Below are 20,424 nucleotides of genomic sequence, written 5' to 3' on the forward strand. Positions count from 1 at the left end.
TTGCTGTCATTGGCCCTCATCGTCCCCCTGCCCTAATTGTCTCAATGTTTGGGTCTTGGCACTGGGAGAAGGGGACAGTGAGAGGGGATAGGGATGGGGAGGAGGCTCAGACTGAGCAGAGAGAGACAGCAGCCTCCAGCCTCTACCTCAGAATCATTCCCCCAACCAGAGCTCCCCAAAGTAAGGCCATGGGGAGCAGAGGTGGGGGCCATGGGAGGAATGGGAAAGCCACAGGCAGTGTACATGGAAGAGGAAGGGGGAGAAGCAGGGATGGGAGAGTTGGGGGCCAGGCTGGGGTGGGGGAGCAGAGGGATAGGGTGGCAGGAGAGGAGGTGGGGAAACCCTGAAGATAACCCCGAAGAGAGGGGTGACAGGAGGCACATAGGTGGGGAATGGTTAGAAAATGGTTAGGCTGAGACCTTAGACCTCCCCAGGAAGATGTCCTGTGGGCACCAAGGCTGCCTGAGCCTTGGGTGTGAGCTCAGAGGTGCCACGCGGGTCTACGTGTGCCTTCTGAGCTCTGCTGCCCAGTGCTTACATATTTGTGACTATGAGTCTGTAGCACAGGTGACTTGTTTGTGGCCTCTGTGACATAGTGTATTAGGGATGACTCTCTCTAGAACATGGGGTGGGCTGTGAGGCTGTGGTCGTTGGTCCAAGTGTGTGAGAGAAGTCTGCTCCTGGCACCGTGGACTCTGCTGGTCTGTCCTACATCAGCCTCGACTGCCACTCCAAAGATGGGCATCTCAAGAAATGGCTGCTCAGCGTGTCATGAAGGTGGAGCTGCGTATTTCCAGTAACAATCTTTTGGATACTGATGTAGGGTAGGGTCAAAGTCAGACCCTCTATGTGTATTATTTTTGAATACAAGTGGTCAATAGTGATACGAGGTTGAACGCACAGAAAGGATTAAGAATTGCTTGAAGATGCTTATTATTGATTACTACTTTGAAATTGTTCAGAAATTGAAATTTGGGATTTATGACCTTGATAACAAAACTATCGAGCTGAGTGACGATGACTTTTTGGGAGAATGTGAATGTACCCTTGGACAAATTGTTTCCAGTAAGAAGCTAACTCGACCACTGGTGCTTAAAAATGGCAAACCTGCTGGGAGAGGGAGCATTAAGATTTCAGCTGAAGAAATCAAGGATAATAGAGTGGTTTTTGTTTGAAATGGAAGCCTGGATAATAAGGATCTATTTGGGAAGTTAGACCCATACCTGGAGTCCCACAAGCAGACATCTGATGGAAACTGGTTAATGGTTCATCGAACAGAGGTTGTTAAAAACAACTTGAATCCTGTTTGGAGACCTTTTAAAATTTCTCTTAACTCTCTGTGCTATGGAGATATGGACAAAACAATTAACGTAGAGTGTTATGATTATGACAATGACGAGTCACATGATCTCATTGGAACATTTCAAACCACCATGACAAAACTGAAGGATGCTTCCAGAAACTCACCTATTGAATTTGAATGCATAAATGAAAAAAAGAGGCAAAAGAAAAAAAGCTACAAGAATTCAGGTATTGTCACTGTGAAACAGCATGAGATTACAGTAAAATGTACATTTCTTGACTATATTTTGGGAGGATGTCAACTGAACTTTACTGTGAGAGTGGACTTCACTAGCTCCAATGGTCACCCAAAGTCTCCAGACTCCCTTAATTTCTTTTTTTGTTTTTTTGCAGCTTTGCAGATTTTATTTTTTTATTTTTTATTGTTGGGGATTCATTGAGGGTACAATAAGCCAGGTTACACTGATTGCAATTGTTAGGTAAAGTCCCTCTTGCAATCATGTCTTGCCCCCATAAACAGACTCCCTTAATTTCATCAGCTTCAATGGTGTTAATGAGTACTTGACTGCTGTCTGGTCGGTGGGACTGGGTCATTCAAGATTATGATTTTGGGCTCGATGCTGTGGCTCAAGCAGCTAAGGCGCCAGCCACATACACCTGAGCTGGCGGGTTCAAATCCAGCCCGGGCCCGCCAAACAACAATGATGGCTGCAACCAAAAAATAGCCGGGCGTTGTGGCGGGCGCCTATAGTCCCAGCTACTTGGGAGACGGAGGCAGGAGAATCGCCTGAGCCCAGGAGTTGGAGGTTGCTGTGAGCTGTGATGCCACAGCACTCTACCCAGGGCGACAGCTTGAGGCTCTGTCTCAAAAAAAAAAAAAGATTATGATTTTGATAAGATGTTTTCAGTTTTGGTTTTGGAGCCTAGATACCTCCTCAGTGGCAGATATCCCATGATACATTGGCTTGTAAAACACACTCACACACATTCATTCCAATGAATTTTAACCCATCCATTTCTTATTTTAATGGAATCAAGGCATTGTAGATGCTTATCGGGCTTGTCTTCCTCAGATAAGACTATGGACTAACTAATTTTTCTCCAGTCATAAACAATGTAGCCAGATTTGCTGCTGCAGCCACACAGCAGTGGACTGCTTCTCAATACTTTTTACTTTTTTTTTTTTTTTTTTGCAATTTTTATTTTTTTTTGTAGAGACAGAGTCTCACTTTATGGCCCTCGGTAGAGTGCCGTGGCCTCACACAGCTCACAGCAACCTCCAACTCCTGGGCTTAAGTGATTCTCTTGCCTCAGCCTCCCGAGTAGCTGGGACTACAGGCGCCCGCCACAACGCCCGGCTATTTTTTGGTTGTAGTTTGGCCGGGGCCGGGCTTGAACCCGCCACCCTCGGTATATGGGGCCGGTGCCCCACCGACTGAGCCACAGGCGCCGCCCTACTTTTTTTTTTAGCCTTTTAAATAGCTGGGACTACAGGCACCTGCCACAATGCTGCGGTTGTCATTGTTGGTTAGCTGATCCAGCTGGGTTTGGGGCCGGGTTCAAACCTGCCAACTGGGGGCAGGTTCGAACCTGCCAACTTTGATGTATGTGGCTGGTGCTGTAACCACTGTGCTATGGGCGCCAAGCCAATATTTTGTACTCTTGACCATTGCTGATGTTGCGATCACAGACCTTGATAAAACCAGACAGGCCATAGTTAATGCTGCCAAGCTGCCCATGTCCATCATCATCATTGGAGTTGGAGGTGCTGTCTTTAGTGCCATGGAATTTCTGGATGGTGACAGTAGAAGTCTTCGCTCACCACCAGGTGAGGTGGCCAACAGAGATATTGTCCAGTCTGTGGCTTTCAGACAGTTTCAGAATGTTGAAAGAAGCACTCATTCATTGTGTCTTGGCGGAAATTCCCCAGCAGGTGATGGGCTACTTCAACACATACAAGCTCCTTCCTCCCAAGAACCCAGCTACCAAATAAGAGGAAATCAGAGTAGCTGTGACCACTTCAGCACTTCAGCAGAGTTCTGCTGTGCTGTGTGGAGTGATGCTATCTTTCACCCAGAACCTCATGTCTGTCATTTTTTTTTTTTTAGAGACAGAGTCTCACTTTATCGCCCTCAGTAGAGTGCCGTGGTGTCACACAGCTCACAGCAACCTCTAGCTCCTGGGTTTAGGTGATTCTCTTGCCTCAGCCTCCCGAGTATCTGGAACCACAGGCGCCCACCACAATGCCCAGCTATTTTTTTATTGCAGTTTGGCCGGGGCTGGGTTTGAACCCGCCACCCTTGGTATGTGGGGCCGGTGCCCTACACACTGAGCCATAGGCGCCGCCCTCGTGTCTGTCATTTTGCATACTCTTCACTTCTAGCATTTATGATGTAAACTTAGTTCTGTAGAGATTGTATCTGTTTCAATCATTCTTTTATACTCTTTTGGGGAGGACAGTGCCAAGTCTATTTTTGCTCAATCAATTTAGTGATTGGATTGCTAGTGACTTACAGTAATTGCAAGAAGCCTATTTGGATTAGAAACTAGTGTAGCTTGTGGCGGGCGCCTGTAGTCCCAGCTACTCGGGAGGCTGAGGCAAGAGAATCGCTTAAGCCCAGGAGTTGGAGGTTGCTGTGAGCTGTGTGAGGCCACGGCACTCTACCGAGGGCCATAAAGTGAGACTCTGTCTCTACAAAAAAAAAAAAGAAAGAAACTAGTGTAGCAAAAGCTGATTTTGTTGTTTTTGTTTTTTCCTTTCATATGATGAAAATGCTGGTTTTAAAAGTTTGTCATGAAGAATGAAAGATTGCTGGGATGATGTGATCTGTACATTACTGTACTTGGTTCATAGTGTGTGTTTTACAAGCCAATGTTCATACCTGATTATGAGAGCTTCTTCAATTAGATGAGATTGAATTTGTTCCTGGAACTCTGTGCATCTGATTTTTGCTGCAGTTTAGACACTACAGTTTACAAAATAGCATGCACTCACATGAGACTTCATGAAAAGTCCTAACTGAGCACGAAAGACACATACTCAATTTTTAAAGTATATGATTGACAAGTCAAAAAAAAACCCCTCATGATGGGTGGTGCCTGTGGTTCAGTGAGTAGTGCTCTGGCCTCATATACCAAGGGTAGCAGGTTCAAACCCAGCCCAGGCCAAACTGCAACAACAACAAAAAATAGCTGGGCATGTTGTTGTCCTCAGAACTAGATTCTCGGAGACTCAGAGATAAGCACTGCACACAGAATGATTATTATGAGAGGGAGACCAAGGCTCGCTCAGGCCTGTGGCGACTACCCACATTGATTGGGTGTTTTTATACACAGCACTAGTCAAAAGAAAAAAAAAGGTATAGAAATAAAAAAAGGAACATATAGTGGTGAAATCATAAAGACTGCTAAGAAATTCTGTGTTCAGTACACATGCTGCTGGACACATACATAGTTAGTTCTAAATCGAGACCCTTTGCTCAACACTTTGCTGAAGGCTTAACCACAACGGCTTCCAGCTGTCTTGTTCTTGATTAGTTCCCTGAAACTTTAAGAAAGAATAGTTTGCTAAAAGGAGAATAGAGCGGAGCACTTCTTCCCGCAACCTCTGCAGGTGCCCAGCCCCCGGCTGCAACCATGCAAAGCCCTCCGGTAACTTTCCTTTCTGTGAACATTTAACTGATTGTTCTTACTAGCCTGGGCATGTCCACAAAGAAAGAAGTTTTTTCATCTTAGGGCAACGTTCCTCAGGGAGCACATGAGGCCATGTCACTTGCTTTGGTTGGGGCGCCTGTACCTCTCCATGGGCGTTGTGGGGGGTGCCTGTAGTCTCAACTACTCAGGAAGCTGAGGCAAAAGAATCACCTAAGCCTAAGAGTTGGAGGTTGCTGTGAGCTGTGACGTCACAATACTCTACAGGGCGACAGCTTGAGACTCTGTCTCAAAAAAAGAAAATGCTTACATGTACAAGCAGTCTCTGAGTTAGAAATATCCTATGGACGTTCTACTCACACTTACAAACAAAGGCTATTATAGGTAATAGGTAAACATGCCTGTTCCAACTTACATATAAACTCAACTTAACAACAAACCTACAGAATCTATCTCATTTGTAACCTGGGGACTGCCTGTATTCTTAGTATATGGTAAAACAAATGTAGCATCTCCATTTTATGCTAGGGCAGGGTCCAGAGCCCTACTCTCTGGGTCTGCACCTCATTCTCCTTCACCAGCTCCTCAGGAGCACCCATGTTGCCTGTACAAGGGGACTGGGGAACTGCTGGTCATGAGCACTCATTGTCTGGCCAAATAATAGTCATCCTGTGAATTTGGTTTGGTCTTCATAATTTTATGTTCTGGTTTTACCAGAATTGTTCTGTTGAAAAAAATTTTTTTAAAGAATTATTAAAGGGGGCGGCGCCTGTGGCTCAAAGGGGTAGGGCGCTGGCCCCATATGCCGGAGGTGGCAGGTTCGAACTCAGCCCTGGCCAAAAACTGCAAAAAAAAAAAAAAAAAATTATTATAATTATTCATTCTTTTTTTTTTTTCTTTTGAGACAGAATCTCACTTGGTCACTCATAGTAGAGTGCTGTGGTGTCTTAGCTCACAGCAACCTCAAACTCTTGGGTTCAAGTTATCCTCTTGCCTTAGCCTCCCAGGTAACTGGGACTACAAGCACCCACCACAATGCTTGGCTATTTTTTAGAGATGAGGTCTCTCTCTGGCTCAGGCTGGTCTCGAACCTGTGAGCTCAGGCAATCCACCTGCCTCAGTCTCCCAAGTGCTGGGATTACAGGCGTGAGCCAGCATGCCTGGCCTAAAAATTATTAATTCTTGATCAGATTCATCAGTAGATGCTATTATTTTTAAGAGCTGTGATTCTAGCAAATTGGGGTGATTGGTGCCCTTTTTCAGTTTTGAGTTTAAGCACATACAATTTCTAAATTAATATTTTACAAATTTAGCCCTTGACCTCATTGCATACTGATTGAATATTATTTTATATTAAAATAGTCCTTTTCCCTGTTGTGCCACTATTTATTCAAGTGCCATTTTTTTCTTAAAATACATTTAAAGAAAAATTAAACAAACTGAACTTTCCTACTTCACATAATCAGATATATTACAAACATATATTGTAGCAATAGTGACCTGGATAGACATATTTCTCAAATATGCCTGTGCTGTGAAAATACTATACCAGCTGTCCTAGCCACCTCACCTTGTAGTAAGAATTGAACTTTTAAGACCGTAAAAATTTAAAGTCTGAGCAGGGATTTCCAGTTGTTCACTTTGGTAGTGCCTTAGGCAGCCTTTCCAATGTCAATTCAAGACCCCATTGCTGCTTATGCTATGTTTTGACATATGTTACCTTTTTCATTTTGTAAGTTTTCTGAAAAGACGTCTTCAATACATTCCTTTATATGTGTGATTGATAGTCATAGATGTGACACTTAAAGGAACCAGAAGTTTGGTGGGAATTGTGAAAGACTATTTTGTGCTTCTATGGATGTTATATTTGATAATATGTGTGAATTGATGTTAAAGATATCTTCTATTTGAGGGCAGTGCCTGTGGCTCAGCGAGTAGGGTGCCGGCCCCATATACCGAGGGTGGTGGGTTCAAACCCAGCCCTGGCTGAACTGCAACCAAAAAAAAAAAATAGCCGGGCGTTATGGTGGGCGTCTGTAGTCCCAGCTGCTCGGGAGGCTGAGGCAAGAGAATCGCGGAAGCCCAAGAGCTGGAGGTTGCTGTGAGTCCTGTGACATCACGGCACTCTACCGAGGGCAATAAAGTGAGACTCTGTCTCTACAAAAAACAAACAAACAAAAAAAAGATATCTTCTATTTGAATTCCCTTTGGATAAAGTTATTTCTTTCTTTTTTTTTTAGAGACAGAGTCTTACTTTATTGCCCTCGGTAGAGTGCCGTGGCATCACAGCTTACAGCAATCTCCAGCTCTTGGGCTTAGGCAATTCTCTTGCCTCAGCCTCCCAAGTAGCTGGGACTACAGGCTACAATGCCCAGCTATTTTTTTGTTGCAGTTTGGCAGGGGTTGGGTTTGAACCTGCCACCCTTGGTATATGGGGCCAGTGCCCTACCCACTACGCCACAGGATAGTGGCTCCACCCAGGTTAAAGTTATTTCTTGATGTAAAAAAAAAAAAAAAAAGAAGAAGAAGAAGAAGTCGGGTGGTGCCTGTAGCTCAAAGGAGTAGGGCTCTGGCCCCATATGCCAGAGGTGGTGGGTTCAAGCCCAGCCCCTGGCAGTGGGAGGAAGGAAGAGGAGAGCCAGGTCCTGGGAAGCTGACCCTGCTGCAGACAGGCAGATGGGCTAGGTGGGGCAGGGAGGGGATGACCGCATTGTCTCTGGGGAGCACAATACCTAGCCTCACCATTATGCCTGTCTGTTGCGTGACCGGAGACGCGAACGAACAGCAGCTTTGCCATGGGTGTAAACACACTCCTGTAATTATTACATCAAGAAACAGGCTACACACTATGAGATGGCATGTAGTGAAAATCTTTATTCCAGGTTTTGAATTTATACTCTTCTAGTCATGTAAACACTTAATCTATTATCTGTTATTTTCACCATTACCTCAATTTACCTATCTGAGATCAATTAAAAAGGAAATAATCCTGTTACCACATCAACACAATCACTTTTGCAGTAAACATCTTCTTCTAAACCCTGACTAATCTCTGGGCAGGTGGGTAAACAAAATCATAAAGAAGAAAGTAAACAAGGGGAACACAGTTAATGAAAAAATATTTTTAAGCATTCACTCAGTTTACTCAGTATGAAGTAATGACTGTGACCTTCCTTCAGGGCAGAGCACCTATAGACCTCTGACAATATGTTGTTAACATATGTCAACCCTCTGGCCCGTATCTCTGAGGAAGGGCGGCATGCCCTTGGATCTTAGGCTTCACGGGGTGTACTGCTTCAGACAAAAGGCCTAAGGAATTTTACAACTCCAAGAAAGCCTAACTCTGCATGTAACCCAGGGGGGGTCCAAGTTTCTTAAGCCTCTGGAAGAAAAGCAAGTCATTTTAAACTCACACTGAATTCACTTTGTGTGCTTGATGTAGGATATGTTTATTTCTTTTTTTTGGCCGGGGCTGGGTTTGAACCCGCCACCTCCGGCATATGGGATCAGCGCCCTACTCCTTGAGCCACAGGCGCTGCCCGCAGGATATGTTTATTTCTAAATATTATCCTACACTGTCCCATCCCTTCCCGTTGCCAGGACCCATCTGAAGAGTCAAAGAGGCCATCAATCAATGGGGGCTGCTCTGCTCTCTCTGGCCCCTTACCCAAGTCTTCTAACCGGAAGTCCCCCAAAGTCAAGTCCTTGCCCCTTGCTCAGGCTGGGAAGGAGTCAAAGCTGAGAGGGCAGCGGTGGGTAGAGGGTGGTTCTCATCAGGAGGCTACCATGTCTAGGCTGTGCTAACTATCCTCACAAGTTGCACTGCAGGCTCAGAGCTGGCCTTCATACACAGCCTGGGGACGCGGTGGCCCTACGGCAGTTTAAGGCCCCACTGGTGCCCACGTGGTGGCCCCACCCCTGCCAGGTGGACCGTGAGTTGCCTGTGTCCATTTCCTGGCAGTAGGATGGGATGGTTCTGGCCAACAACAGTAGCACTACCTTGATGCCAAATGGTTCCCTGCACCTGGCCGCCCTGCCTACGCACCAGAGCCCCCCCTTCCCATGCCCACGGGTACCATTCCATGGCCCAGACTGCTATGGGTGGCTGGTGAGCCAGCGGGCGTAGGTACAGCTGGCAAGTAAGTGACTGAGCTGCTCCTAGGGGTGGGGGATGAGTGCACATGGGGAACTCCCAGCAGGAGGCACCTATGGGGCTGAGCTGCAGCCACACACAGGCTAAGACTTTAAAAGTTTTTTTGTTTGTTTGTTTTTTGAGACAGTCTCACTTTGTGGGCCTTGGTAGAGTGCCATGGAGTCACAGCTCATAGCAACCTCAAACTCTTGTGCTTAAGTGATTTTCTTGCCTCAACCTCCCAATTAGCTGAGATTACAGGTGCCCACTGCAACATCCAGCTATTTTTTAGAAATGAGGTCTTGCTCTGGCTCAGGCTGGTCTCGAACCTGTGAGCTCAGGCAGTCTGCCCACCTCAGCAGCCTCCTGAGTGCTGGGATTACAGGGGTGAGCTACCGCACCTGGCCCCCTTAAAGAGTTTTTAATGGCCTGATGAGGTGGCTTGTTTGTTCTGAGCACCTGATGAGGCACCTGGATTGGTTGAGCTCAAGGAGTTCAAGACCAGCCTGAGCAAAAGCGAGACCTAGTCTCTAATTAAAAATAGAAAAATTAGGGTGACAAAGTGAGACTCTGTCTCTTAGAAAAAAAAAAAAAGGCTGGGCGTGGTGACTCATGCCTATAGTCCCAGGGCTGTGGGAGGCCGAGGCAGGTGGATTGCCTGAGCTCAGAGGTTGGAGACCAGTATGAGCAGCAGTGAGCCAGAGTAAGACCCCGCCTCTACTAACATCAAAGAGCCGGATGTTGTGGTCCCAGCTACTGGGGAGGCAACAGGAAAGACCATTGCCAGAGGAAGAAGAAAATGAACAACAACAAAAAAAGAGTACTTCAAACGACAAAGAATGAACAAGCAAGCTGAAATTAAAAAAAAAAATTAAAAAAAAACTAGCTTGCGTTGTGGTGCACACCTGTAAGTCCCAGCTACTGGGGAGGCTGAGGCAAGAGGATCACTTGAGCCCAAGAGTTTGAGGTTGCTGTGAGCTGTGATGCCAGACCACCCACTCCTACAGAACTTGCCTGGCACACACCCTGGTAGGACTTAGCCTGTGTGGGAACCAAGGCAAGACGGAGTTTCCCAGACTTTCAAGGAGCTCCCAGTGAGAGGGGGATGCTGTTCAGTGCTGCAAGATTCGGGGTGGAGTCCCAACCCTGCCAGTCCCCCTGTCATTAGACAAGTCTGTCCCCCTCTCTGACACTTGATTTTCTCATGTAGACTTGCAGAAATAAAGGCACTTATCTGGCAGACTGGATGCGGACTGAGAGAGACAATGTGGTGGGGCTCACAGCAGGGTGCCCAGCAGGGAGAAGGGTGTGGGTGGTCAGGTTTGGCAGTCACAGCTGACATGGTTTTATATGGTTCTGGATTGCACAAGGAGCAGTCTGCCTGGGCAGTACAAAGCCTCCTTGACAACTGATGCCAGGACTCTCCAGAATAACCCATAGCCTGTATAGAGCTTGCAACAGGCAAACTGGGCAGTGCTAGACCCTCAGTCTATAGCTGCTGAATGAATGAATGAATGAAATACTATCCTAGACCTTGAATATTTAAAGATGTACGATCTTAGATCAGCCGATAAGATACTTTCATCTGAGATACACTTTGTCTGAGAAGTTCTTAATAAAGGGCATTTATGAATGTTCAAGATACATTGTAGCTCAGTGGTTAGGGCTCCAGCTACATACTCTGAGACTGGTGGATTCAAATCCGGCCCAGTGCCTGCTAAACAACGACAACTGCAACAACAAAAAAATAGTCAGGGGCGGCGCCTGTGGCTCAAGAAGTAGGGCACCGGTCCCATATGCCGGAGGTGGCGGGTTCAAACCCAGCCCCGGCCAAAAAAAAAAAACCACACACACAAAAAAAAAATAGTCAGGCGTTGTGGTGGGCGCCTGTAGTCCCAGCTACTTGGGGGGCTGAGGCAAGAGAATGTCTTGAGTCCAAGAGTTTAAGGTTGCTGTGAGCTGTGATGATGATGCCACCACACTCCAGCCTAGACACAGAGAAAACCCTGTCTCAAACATCCAAACTAAACCAAGGTAGCAAAACAATAGGCTTGATGGTACACTGTTGTTCACAACTGTACTTGATGTGGCAGTGTGAGAGCAGGGCCTGGTGCTAGGTAGCCCCCAACGGATAATTTGTTGAATAAGGGGGGACTGTAGCATAAAGTGAAGATGCAATTTGGACACAAAAGAGTAGTGTATTTTGGAAAAACATTGACATCCTCCTAAGCAGGGGGACATCTCCTGTTAGCTTTCTAGTGACGTAGGGCAGGGAGCCAGACACCACAGCCCCTGCTACCTCTCTGGGCACTGTGCCCAGGGAAGGGGGCGCCGTCTGCCGCCCGCACACATGCCGCCTCCTATTTTATTTTGGGTCCGCTTAGTCGACCAAAGCTACTTCACCCTGGTAGTTAATGCCTTAGAACTTTGGGCAAGTCATTCTTTTTATGTGTAAGCTGCGGGTAGAACAGCAGTTGCTATGCGCAGCTCAGAGTTTGGTGACACATTTGTGCTAGAAATTTAAGTTTAGGATGTGGTTCACGTTTCCTAATCAGACCTGCTAATTTCCGCCGCGCAGTGGTGCCCCCGCAGCCGCTGCAGAAGCCAGAGATCCTGTCGGGGCCTCAGACCCTGACGCTGACTGGCACCAGACGGCCATGCCAGAGTGCGTCGCCACCGGCCACCCGCGCGCAGCCACTGGGGTCCTGGACGCTTCGGTGCGTCCCGCCTGCTGCGCCCGCCCCGCCGCTCGCCCAGCCCCTTTGATCCCTGGCGCCTGCCAGCACACGGACGCTCCATCGGCGTGAAGGTCGTCTTAAGTCCTGGGCACCGGCACCTCGTGATCTCCGACATGTCGGTCCAGCACTGGAGCGTCTACTACGTCTGCGCCGCCCATGCGCCCACGGTGTCCTGCGGTGCAGCGTGAGACCCAGGGCGAGCGCGCGGGGAGAGGGCCCTGGGCAGGAGAAAGGCAAGAGCCTCAGGGCGTCTTCCTCCCCACTGTTGCCTGTCCAGCTCCCTCCGATTTGTCCAGTGTCCACGGTCCTTGTCCAAGCCTCCAGGCAGAAGCGCTATTTTCACTTGCGTGGCCCAGGGCGGCCCCAAGCCCGGTCTGATCTAGCTGAAGAACTGGAAGGTGCCGAGTCCTGGGGATAAGGTCAAGCTGACTCACAGCAGCATGGACCGTGCCCCGTCTCTCCCCTCTACCTTCTACCCCTGTAAACAGCAGGTATCCCGACTCACCCTGGGCATCCATCCCACCTACGTGCGACACTCTTCCTAAAGCTGCTCTACAAGTCACAGCCACACACAGCCCCCAGCACACCTGCTTCATCACCGGTGATGCGCCCCCTGGTGGTGTGTCCTGCCTGGAGCAGGTCTGCAGGTGTCTGAGACAGGCAGCCTCCAGCTCTAGGGCCACTTCACTAGAGGATGGGGCTTGGCAGGGAAAGGGCTCCCAGAAAGCTGAGTTTGTCTTTCTCTAGCACGCTGATGCTGGCAGGATTCTCAGTCAAAGATGAGGCCATTTGCCAATGCGTGGCAGAGAACAGTGCCAGCCCCAATCAGGCCAGTGCCCACCTGGCTGTGACAGGGGCACCAGAGCCATTCCCTGTCCCTAGGGGCCTGCAGGCTATGGCTCTCTCCACTTCTGCAATTCCAGAGTCTTGGGAGCCCCTCCCCTCTGGAGGGGGCATCACTGGCTGCTGCTGCACCTGCAGCCATGGGAGGCGGGTGTGGGTGGGCAGATTCAGAGCTTGGCACAGGGACCAGGGTCTTGCCCTCCCCAGTCCTCTGTCCCTGACTGGTGGTGGCCAGGGCAAGTCCCTCTCATCCCTCTCACTATTTTGGTCCCAGCCTCCTTGGTGAACCTCAGGCTCTCTGGGCCGCCCCTCTAGCACTTCTTCACTGGTCTGCGGCTCACCCTTCAGGGCCCCTTTCTCACCCTATCCTTCCAGCCCCCTTCCCTGTCCTCTCCTTGGAGGCTTAGTGGGCCCAGCCAGGCACCAGGAGGATCTTTGTGCCCATTTTGTGAGGGTGGGGGTGTGTGGCCAGTTGAGAGTGGCCACTGAGTTGCTGACACTCTGCAGCTTAGAGCCAGTGTGGCCGGAGCTGCAAGAGGCCATGAATGAAGGTGCCTTGGAACATGTCTTCTCCCACCTGGAGGCTGCCACGGGCTACACCAGCCACTGCGGGCCCACTCAGCGGAGGGTACAGTCAGCATTCTGCCCCCAATCCTTGCCTCCATCTCGGCCAGCACTGAGTGGCAACCTCTCTGCCCCTACAGAGTCCCAGGGCTCAGGTGGACAGGAGCTGCCAACCAGTTGACTTATTTTCTTCTGCAGCCCCTGGGCAGAGGCCTGGGCTTCTCTACCAAAGTGCTTAGTGCCACTTTTGTGCAGGCCTCCTGGGAACTGCCTCTCTAGCTGGGGCCCATCCAAGGCTTCAAACTCTTTCACTGAAAGCTGCCAGCTGCCCATTTTGAGGGACCCTGCTTCTGGCCAGCAGTGTCAGCTCCTTGCTCTCCACAGACCTGGGTGAGGCTCTGAAGCTTCTCATGCCTCCCACAGGTCCCCTTCTCAGTGTGACCTCAGGTCAGGCACTGAACTTCCTGGCCTAGTGTTCCTTTCACGTTGCCCTGCTCCCTGCAGAACCAGCTGTGCTCTCTGAGATCAAGCTCCAGATGTTCAATGGCAACGGGACAGGAATAGCAGTGCCTGCTTTGTCTGTTTCTATGATGTGCCCCTGACCACCCCTGGTGAGGGAGTTCCAGTAGGAGGGGAAGGAAGAAGGGCTGGCTCTCCCATGTCCTCTAACAGATGGCATTGTGTCCACAGAGCCCAAGGCTGGGTCTCTTGCAGCCGGGGTGAGAGCAATTTGCTGTCTGGGATTGTGGTGGGCATCCACGTGGGCCTGCCACCCTCACTATTTGTGTCCTCTGCCTCTTCCTGGGCTGGAGACATAGGTAAGGGCTAATGTGGAAGACTGCAGGGAGACAGTCTGCATCAGCGTGGCACAGGACCAAATGGAGCAGGAAAGGGCTTTTATTCTTTTTTTTTTTTTTTGGCCGGGGCTGGGTTTGAACCCGCCACCTCCAGCATATGGGACTGGCACCCTACTCCTTGAGCCACAGGCGCCGCCCAGGGCTTTTATTCTTTACTAAGCAACTTTACAAATGAGAAGACTGAAGCCGAAAGGAGCCAGACCCAGTGCTGCGGCTTACACCTATAATCCCAACACTCTGGGAAGCCAAGGTTAGGAGGATCCCTTGAGCTTGGGTGTTTGAGACCAGCTTCAGCAAGAGTGAGACTCCATCTCTACTATCTATCTAGCTCTCTCTCTCTCTCTAGATATATATATATATATTTTTTTTTTTTTTTTTTTTGAGACAGATTCTATGTCACCCTTGGTAGAGTGTCGTGGCATCTCAGCTCACAGCAACCTCCAACTCTTGGGCTTGAGCGATTCTCTTGTTTCAGCCTCCCTAGTTAGCTGAGACTACAGGTGCCCGCTACAGTGCCCGGATATTTTTTGTTGCAGTTGTCATTGTTGTTTAGCAGGGCTGGGCTGGGTTCGAACGCGCTAGCCCTGGTTTATGTGGTCTGGTGCCCTAACCATTGAGCACAGGCACCAAGCCTCCATCTCTACTATAAATAAAAAAACTAACTGGGCATTGTGGCAGGCACCTGTAGTCCCAGCTACTTAGGAGACTGGGGCAGAAGGATGGCTTAACCCCAGTGAGGAAGGAGAAATAAATCTCACACTTCTCAGTGATCCTGAGAAGGCAGCAGGCAGCTGCAGAAGAACTCCTCCAAACATCAGGACAAACTACACTGAGCTGCAATAACCTTGAAAAGAAAAAGAAAAAAAAAAAAAAGACTGTAACGAATAACAATACCCTGGTTTCTTTCTTTCCTTTTTTTTTTTTGAGACAGGGTCTTGCCCTGGCATCACAGCTCACAGCAACCTCAAACTCTTGAGCTTAAGTGATTTTCTTGCCTCAGCCTCCCAAATAGCTGGGACTGGGTGGCTCCTGTGGCTCAATGGAGTAAGGCGCTGGCCCCATATGCCGGAGGTGGTGGGTTCAAACTCAGCCCCAGCCAAAAACTGCAAAAAAGAAAACAAACCAAATAGGGACTATAGATGCCTGCCATAATGCCCGGCTATTTTGTTGTTGTTGCTGTTGTTGTTTGGCAGGCCCCGGGCCAGGTTCAAACTGTCAGCCTGGGTGTATATGGCCAGTGCCCTGGCTGCTAAGCTACAGGTGCCAAGCCCAGTACCCTGGTTTCTAACATCTATAGCCATGACTATGTAGCTGATATTGAACTGAAGGGAAAAAAAGATATAAAAGAGCCTGGAAAAAACTGTTCCTTGGAATTCAGCATTTCACACCTTGAGGCACCTGAGTTCTTGCTGGCAATCCTTCCTCTATATTGTTGGTGTAAGTGTCTGTCTGTTTTAATTCAGTTTTCCTGCAACATTTTTGGTTCCCTGATCAGGAAGATGAGCAGGCGGATTAGGATGGAGGGACTCTGGGGGCTTCCCTGCACTGGGTGTAGCACCCTTTGGGGGTACTTCCTGTCACCCTAACGTTGTTCCCTAAGAGCTCTCCTGTGCAGGTTACATGGTGGGGGAAGGGGGGCTTGGCAGAGTGGCAGGGAGGTCCCATGGTGGTCCTCTGCAGAGGCAGTTTACCAACAAAGGAATAAGCATACAGGTAAAGAGCACGTCTGAACTTAGGTTAAGAACTGGATTAAAAAGGGTATAATAGGGCGGCACCTGTGGCTCAGTGGGTAGGGCACCAGCCCCATATATCGAGGGTGGCGGGTTCAAACCCAGCCCCAGCCAAATTGCAACAACAACAAAAAATAGCCGGGTTGTGGTGGGTGCCTGCAGTCCCAGCTGCTTAGTAGGCTGAGGCAGGAGAATTGCCTAAGCCCAGGGGTTTGAGGTTGCTATGAGCTGTGATGCCACAGCACCCTACCTAGGGCTATAAAAAAAACAAAACAATAAAAGGTATATAATACTAGTAAAGCCCACTCCAGAGAGTGGAAGAGGAGCTTGATCACCTCCTTGAGGCGGAAGCCTCAGTAAAAAGGGACAGGAAAAGGAATTGACCTCCATGGGACAGGGAGCCTCAGTCAGAGAGGCAAGTTGACCTCTGTGAGTCAGGGTGTGTCAGTAAGAGGGGCAATAATGAACAGGAGGAGGGATTGACCTCCATGAGGCAGAGGGCCTCAGTAAGCAGGGAAGGGATTGGGAGGAATTCTTTAGCCTCTGTGAATAAGTGGTGTGTGAAAGTGAGTGACTATTTGTGTAGCTTCACGACTGGTCACATTTATGGAGCATGATTGGGCCCTGACCTGTAGTTCCCTGGAGACATCATAACAGTGACTTGCTGCACAGTGGCAACCAGGCCCAGGGCTTACCTCAGCTAAGACTCTCTCAAAGCCTCGCTAGAGGCATGGCCAGGGAGGCACCTGAGACATCTTCAAACCCCCCTTTGTTTGTCTGCAACCTGAGGATAGGTCCTGCGCTGACTAAGGAAACTCCCCTAGGGTTAATGGTTCAGAATTTTAAGAAAGGCTTTGGAGTTACTATGACTCCTAAAAGGTTGAGAAAGCTTTGTGAACTAGAATGGCCATCCTTTGAGTAGGCTGGCCATCAGAAAAGAATTTAGATGTAGGCCTAGTAAAGAAGGTATACAGAGTAGTGACTAGTAAGCCTGGATACCCTGATACAGAGACACTTAGCAGACACTAGTGTTTAGACCCTGTGGCTGAGCAGACAGGTGGCAATTCCAATGGCAGCTAAAGCAGAAGAACAAAAAATAAAAAACCTGGTGACAAACTAAAAGGTCAAGTACTAGTAAATCCTCACTCAGTGGACCCAACTGAAATACAAATAAAGACACAATAGCATTTACTGACAAGGGAACTATTGAGCTCAAGGTTCCTATACCACATCTAGTGTTAACTGTAACGATGCCCCAGGAAGAAGAGTGGACACTGTTCATGAAGCCAGAATAAGAAAACTTAGTGTCTGGCTCAGTGCCTGTAGCTCAGTGGTTAGGGCGCTGGTCACCTACACCCAGGCTGGTGGGTTTGAACCTGGCCAGGGCCTACTAAACAACAATGACAACAGCAACAAGAAAAATAGCTGGGTGTTGTGGCGGGTGCCTGTAGTTCCAAATACTTGGGAGGGTGAGGCAAGAGAATCACTTAAGCCCAAGAGTTTGAGGTTGCCGTGAGCTGTGATGCCATAGCACTCTACTGAGGAAAGTGAAACTGTCTCAAAAAAGAAGAAAAAAGAAAAGAAAACTTAGAGTCAGGGTTAACTGCTAAGTGGCCTAAGGTATAGACAGAAAACAACCTCCCTGGACTGGCCATAAACCAGGAACCTGTGTATATGAAACTTAAGACAGAAGCACAACCTGTCAGACAAAGGCAGTATCCAATGCCAAGGGTGGCACTGGAAGGGATGCAGGCCCCTTTAAACAGGCTAAGGTCTTATGGAATTATCCGCTCCTGCCAGTCACAATGACCCTCTTTGGCCAGTACCAAAGCTGGGACCTCAGAGTATCATCCTGTGTAGCATTAAGACTAGTTAATCAAGCTACTGTAACTTTGCACCTGACTGTGCCAAACCCAGACACTCTTCTTAGCTTGGTATCAGCAGAGGTTGCTTGGTTCACTTTAGATTTAAAGATGCCTTCTTTACCATCCAAGTGGCTCCAGTAAGTCAGAAGCTGTTTGCCTTTTAGTGGGAAGACTCCCAAAACAGTTTTTCAGTAACATAGCTGGACTTGTTTGCCACAAGGGTTCAAAAACTCCCCTACAATCCTTGGGGAAGCACTGGCCAGGGACCTGCCAACCTTCCTAGATGACAGTCACAGTGCACCTTACTGCAATATGTGGATGATTTACTATTAGGCCATGAGACTAGGAAAGGATGTGCTCTAGGGACTATGTTGTTAAAACATTTAGAGAACTGTGGATATAAAATTTCCTGAAAGTGGGCAGCTCCTGTGGCTCAGAGGAGTAGGGCACCGGTCCCGTATGCCAGAGATGGCAGGTTCAAACCCAGCCCCGGCCAAAAACTGTAAAAAAAAATTCCTTAAAGAAAGGTTATTTTCTTTCAAAATGTTAAGATTTTATTTACAAAGCTTTTTTGTTGTACAGAACGTAAAAATGTCAGAGCTCCAGTGGCGCAATTGGTTAGCGCGTGGTACTTATATGACAGAAAGTAAAAATGCTTCCTGTGTAGCATTTGTGTAACTGGTAGCCACAGATAGTTGACTCACCAATCACAGCTATCCGTGCTACAGCAAGTCTTACACAAAAACCTAACAAGGGTTACAATTTGTTGGGGTGAAGTCCCCAAGCTTGGTGGTGGATACCAAGAGGGACTAAACAGAGGAAGGTGGAATGTCACAGGAACTATTCTTTGGCTCTTGGGGGGGGGGGGTGTCCTGGGGTTTGTATCACAGCTATCTTTTTTTTTTTTTAAACAGCTACCAAATCCATGAGCAGTCCAACCTATACTGAACAGGTCTGATTCTGCAGGTAATTTGGGGTCTTAATCATCTTCTCCTTCATCATCAGTTTCTCTCTTCCTCTTTCCACCTTTACAGTTTTCTTCCTCCTCTTCATTTTCTTCACCAGATCTTCCTCTTCACTGTCCTCATCCTCTTCATCTCCTTCTTCGTTACACTGCCCACTTCTGCATCTGAGGCTGGGGCTTCCTGGTTCTCTTGAGGAAGCTTGATGACACTCTCTCTGTAGTCATTCAGGTTAGTAACCTCACAGTTAAAGCGGTCCAGGCTTTTTAGACATTCCAGCTTTTTCAAAGGTGCCAAGATGCTGGTATCTTTCAGTTTATTTCCACTGAAGTTTAGATGTTTGAGATTGGGAAGTTTTTCTGCTAATACATCCAGACCTCTAAAGATTCTACTGTCACTGAGCTCAAGCCTTTTCAATTTAGGTAGTTCTGGGAGATTTGAAACTGAAATCAAGCCTACATTTATTAAACTGAGGAACTCTTTCAGCTGTTAAGGCCTTAATTTTTCCAGCATTTGATCTGCAATTGTCCAAGACAAGTTCTCGAGTAGATTCAGGGGTCCTGTTCCTCAGCTCCAGATGGATCTTCTTCTTCATGCCCATGTCCCCCTCCCTCCTTCAAACTTAATTTTCCGCGGCAGGGGCGGAGGCGGGGAGAGGCGTCCCGGCCTGCGCAGCGAGGGCCGTCTGACGAAGTAGTCTGCTCGCTGCAGAGGCCGGCGGCGCGGTCCCGGGCGGGCGAGGGGAGCCCCCGGAGCCAAGTTACTCGCGGGAGTGCAGAGAAACCATGGAGGGGAAAGGGGGCAGGAGCGCAGCGCTGGTCTCACTACTGCCCCCACGGGCCGCGGCCCTGCAGTGCCCTGAAACCCGCGACGCAACGCGGAGCGGCGGCTGCTCGGCTCCGGAAAGCAGGTTATTTTGTAACCTGCCTGTTCCCAAGGCCAGGCAGCAGTTGCGAGAAATTTTAGGGGCAGCCGGCTTCTGTCACCTATGGATCCTAAATTTTGCTACACTTGCTAATCCCTTGTATGAAGCCACAAAGGGAGGTGTTAAGGAGCCCCTAGTGTGAAAGGCCTTCAAGAAAAAGCATTTCCCAGCCATTAAAGAAAAGAACTCTCTCCTGGGACATCTGTCCAAAGGGCAGAAATTGTAGCACTCACCAAGGCTCTGAAATTAAGTAAAGATAAGACAGTCAGCATTTATCCTGATTGAAAGTATGCCTTTTTAACCCTGCATAAGCATGGTGCACTGTATAAAGAAAAGGACTATTAAACTCAGCTGAAAAACAAAGTATCACCAAGAGATGTTAAACTTATTGAAGGTTGTGTGGAAACCTAGCAAGGAGTTACATTACAAAGGACACCAAAAGAGGCAAGGACATGTTATTTTAGAGAATACCAAAACCACTGCAGAAGCACACCAAGTAGTGGCAAGCCAATGTATATTTGCAGCCCTACTACCTTGGGTCCCAATTGTAGCACCAGGATACAGTAAAAAGGAATTAGAGTGGTTAGCACAAGAGCAAGCATTTGAGTGGCGCCTGTGGCTCAGTGGGTAAGGTCCCAGCCCCATATACCGAGGGTGGTGGGTTCAAACCCAGCCCTGGCCAAATTGCAACAACAACAAAAAATAGCTGGGCATCGTGGCGAGTACCTGTAATCCCAGCTACTGGAGAGGCTAAAGCAACAGAATACGCCTAAGCCCAAGGATTTCGAGGTTGCTGTGAGCTGTGACAGACCCCGCAGCACTCTACCGAGGGTTAATAAGTGAAACTCTGTCTCA

General features: G+C 48.4%; 1 pseudogene; it reads left to right on the plus strand.

Moving 5' to 3' along the window:
* Nucleotides 1-554: 554 nt before the first annotated feature.
* LOC128585499 (uncharacterized) lies at nt 555-19,610 on the plus strand (annotated as a pseudogene).
* The last annotated feature ends 814 nt before the right edge of the window (nt 19,611-20,424 follow it).

Source organism: Nycticebus coucang, chromosome 5 (genome assembly GCF_027406575.1).
Source record: "Nycticebus coucang isolate mNycCou1 chromosome 5, mNycCou1.pri, whole genome shotgun sequence".
Lineage (NCBI taxonomy): Eukaryota > Metazoa > Chordata > Mammalia > Primates > Lorisidae > Nycticebus > Nycticebus coucang.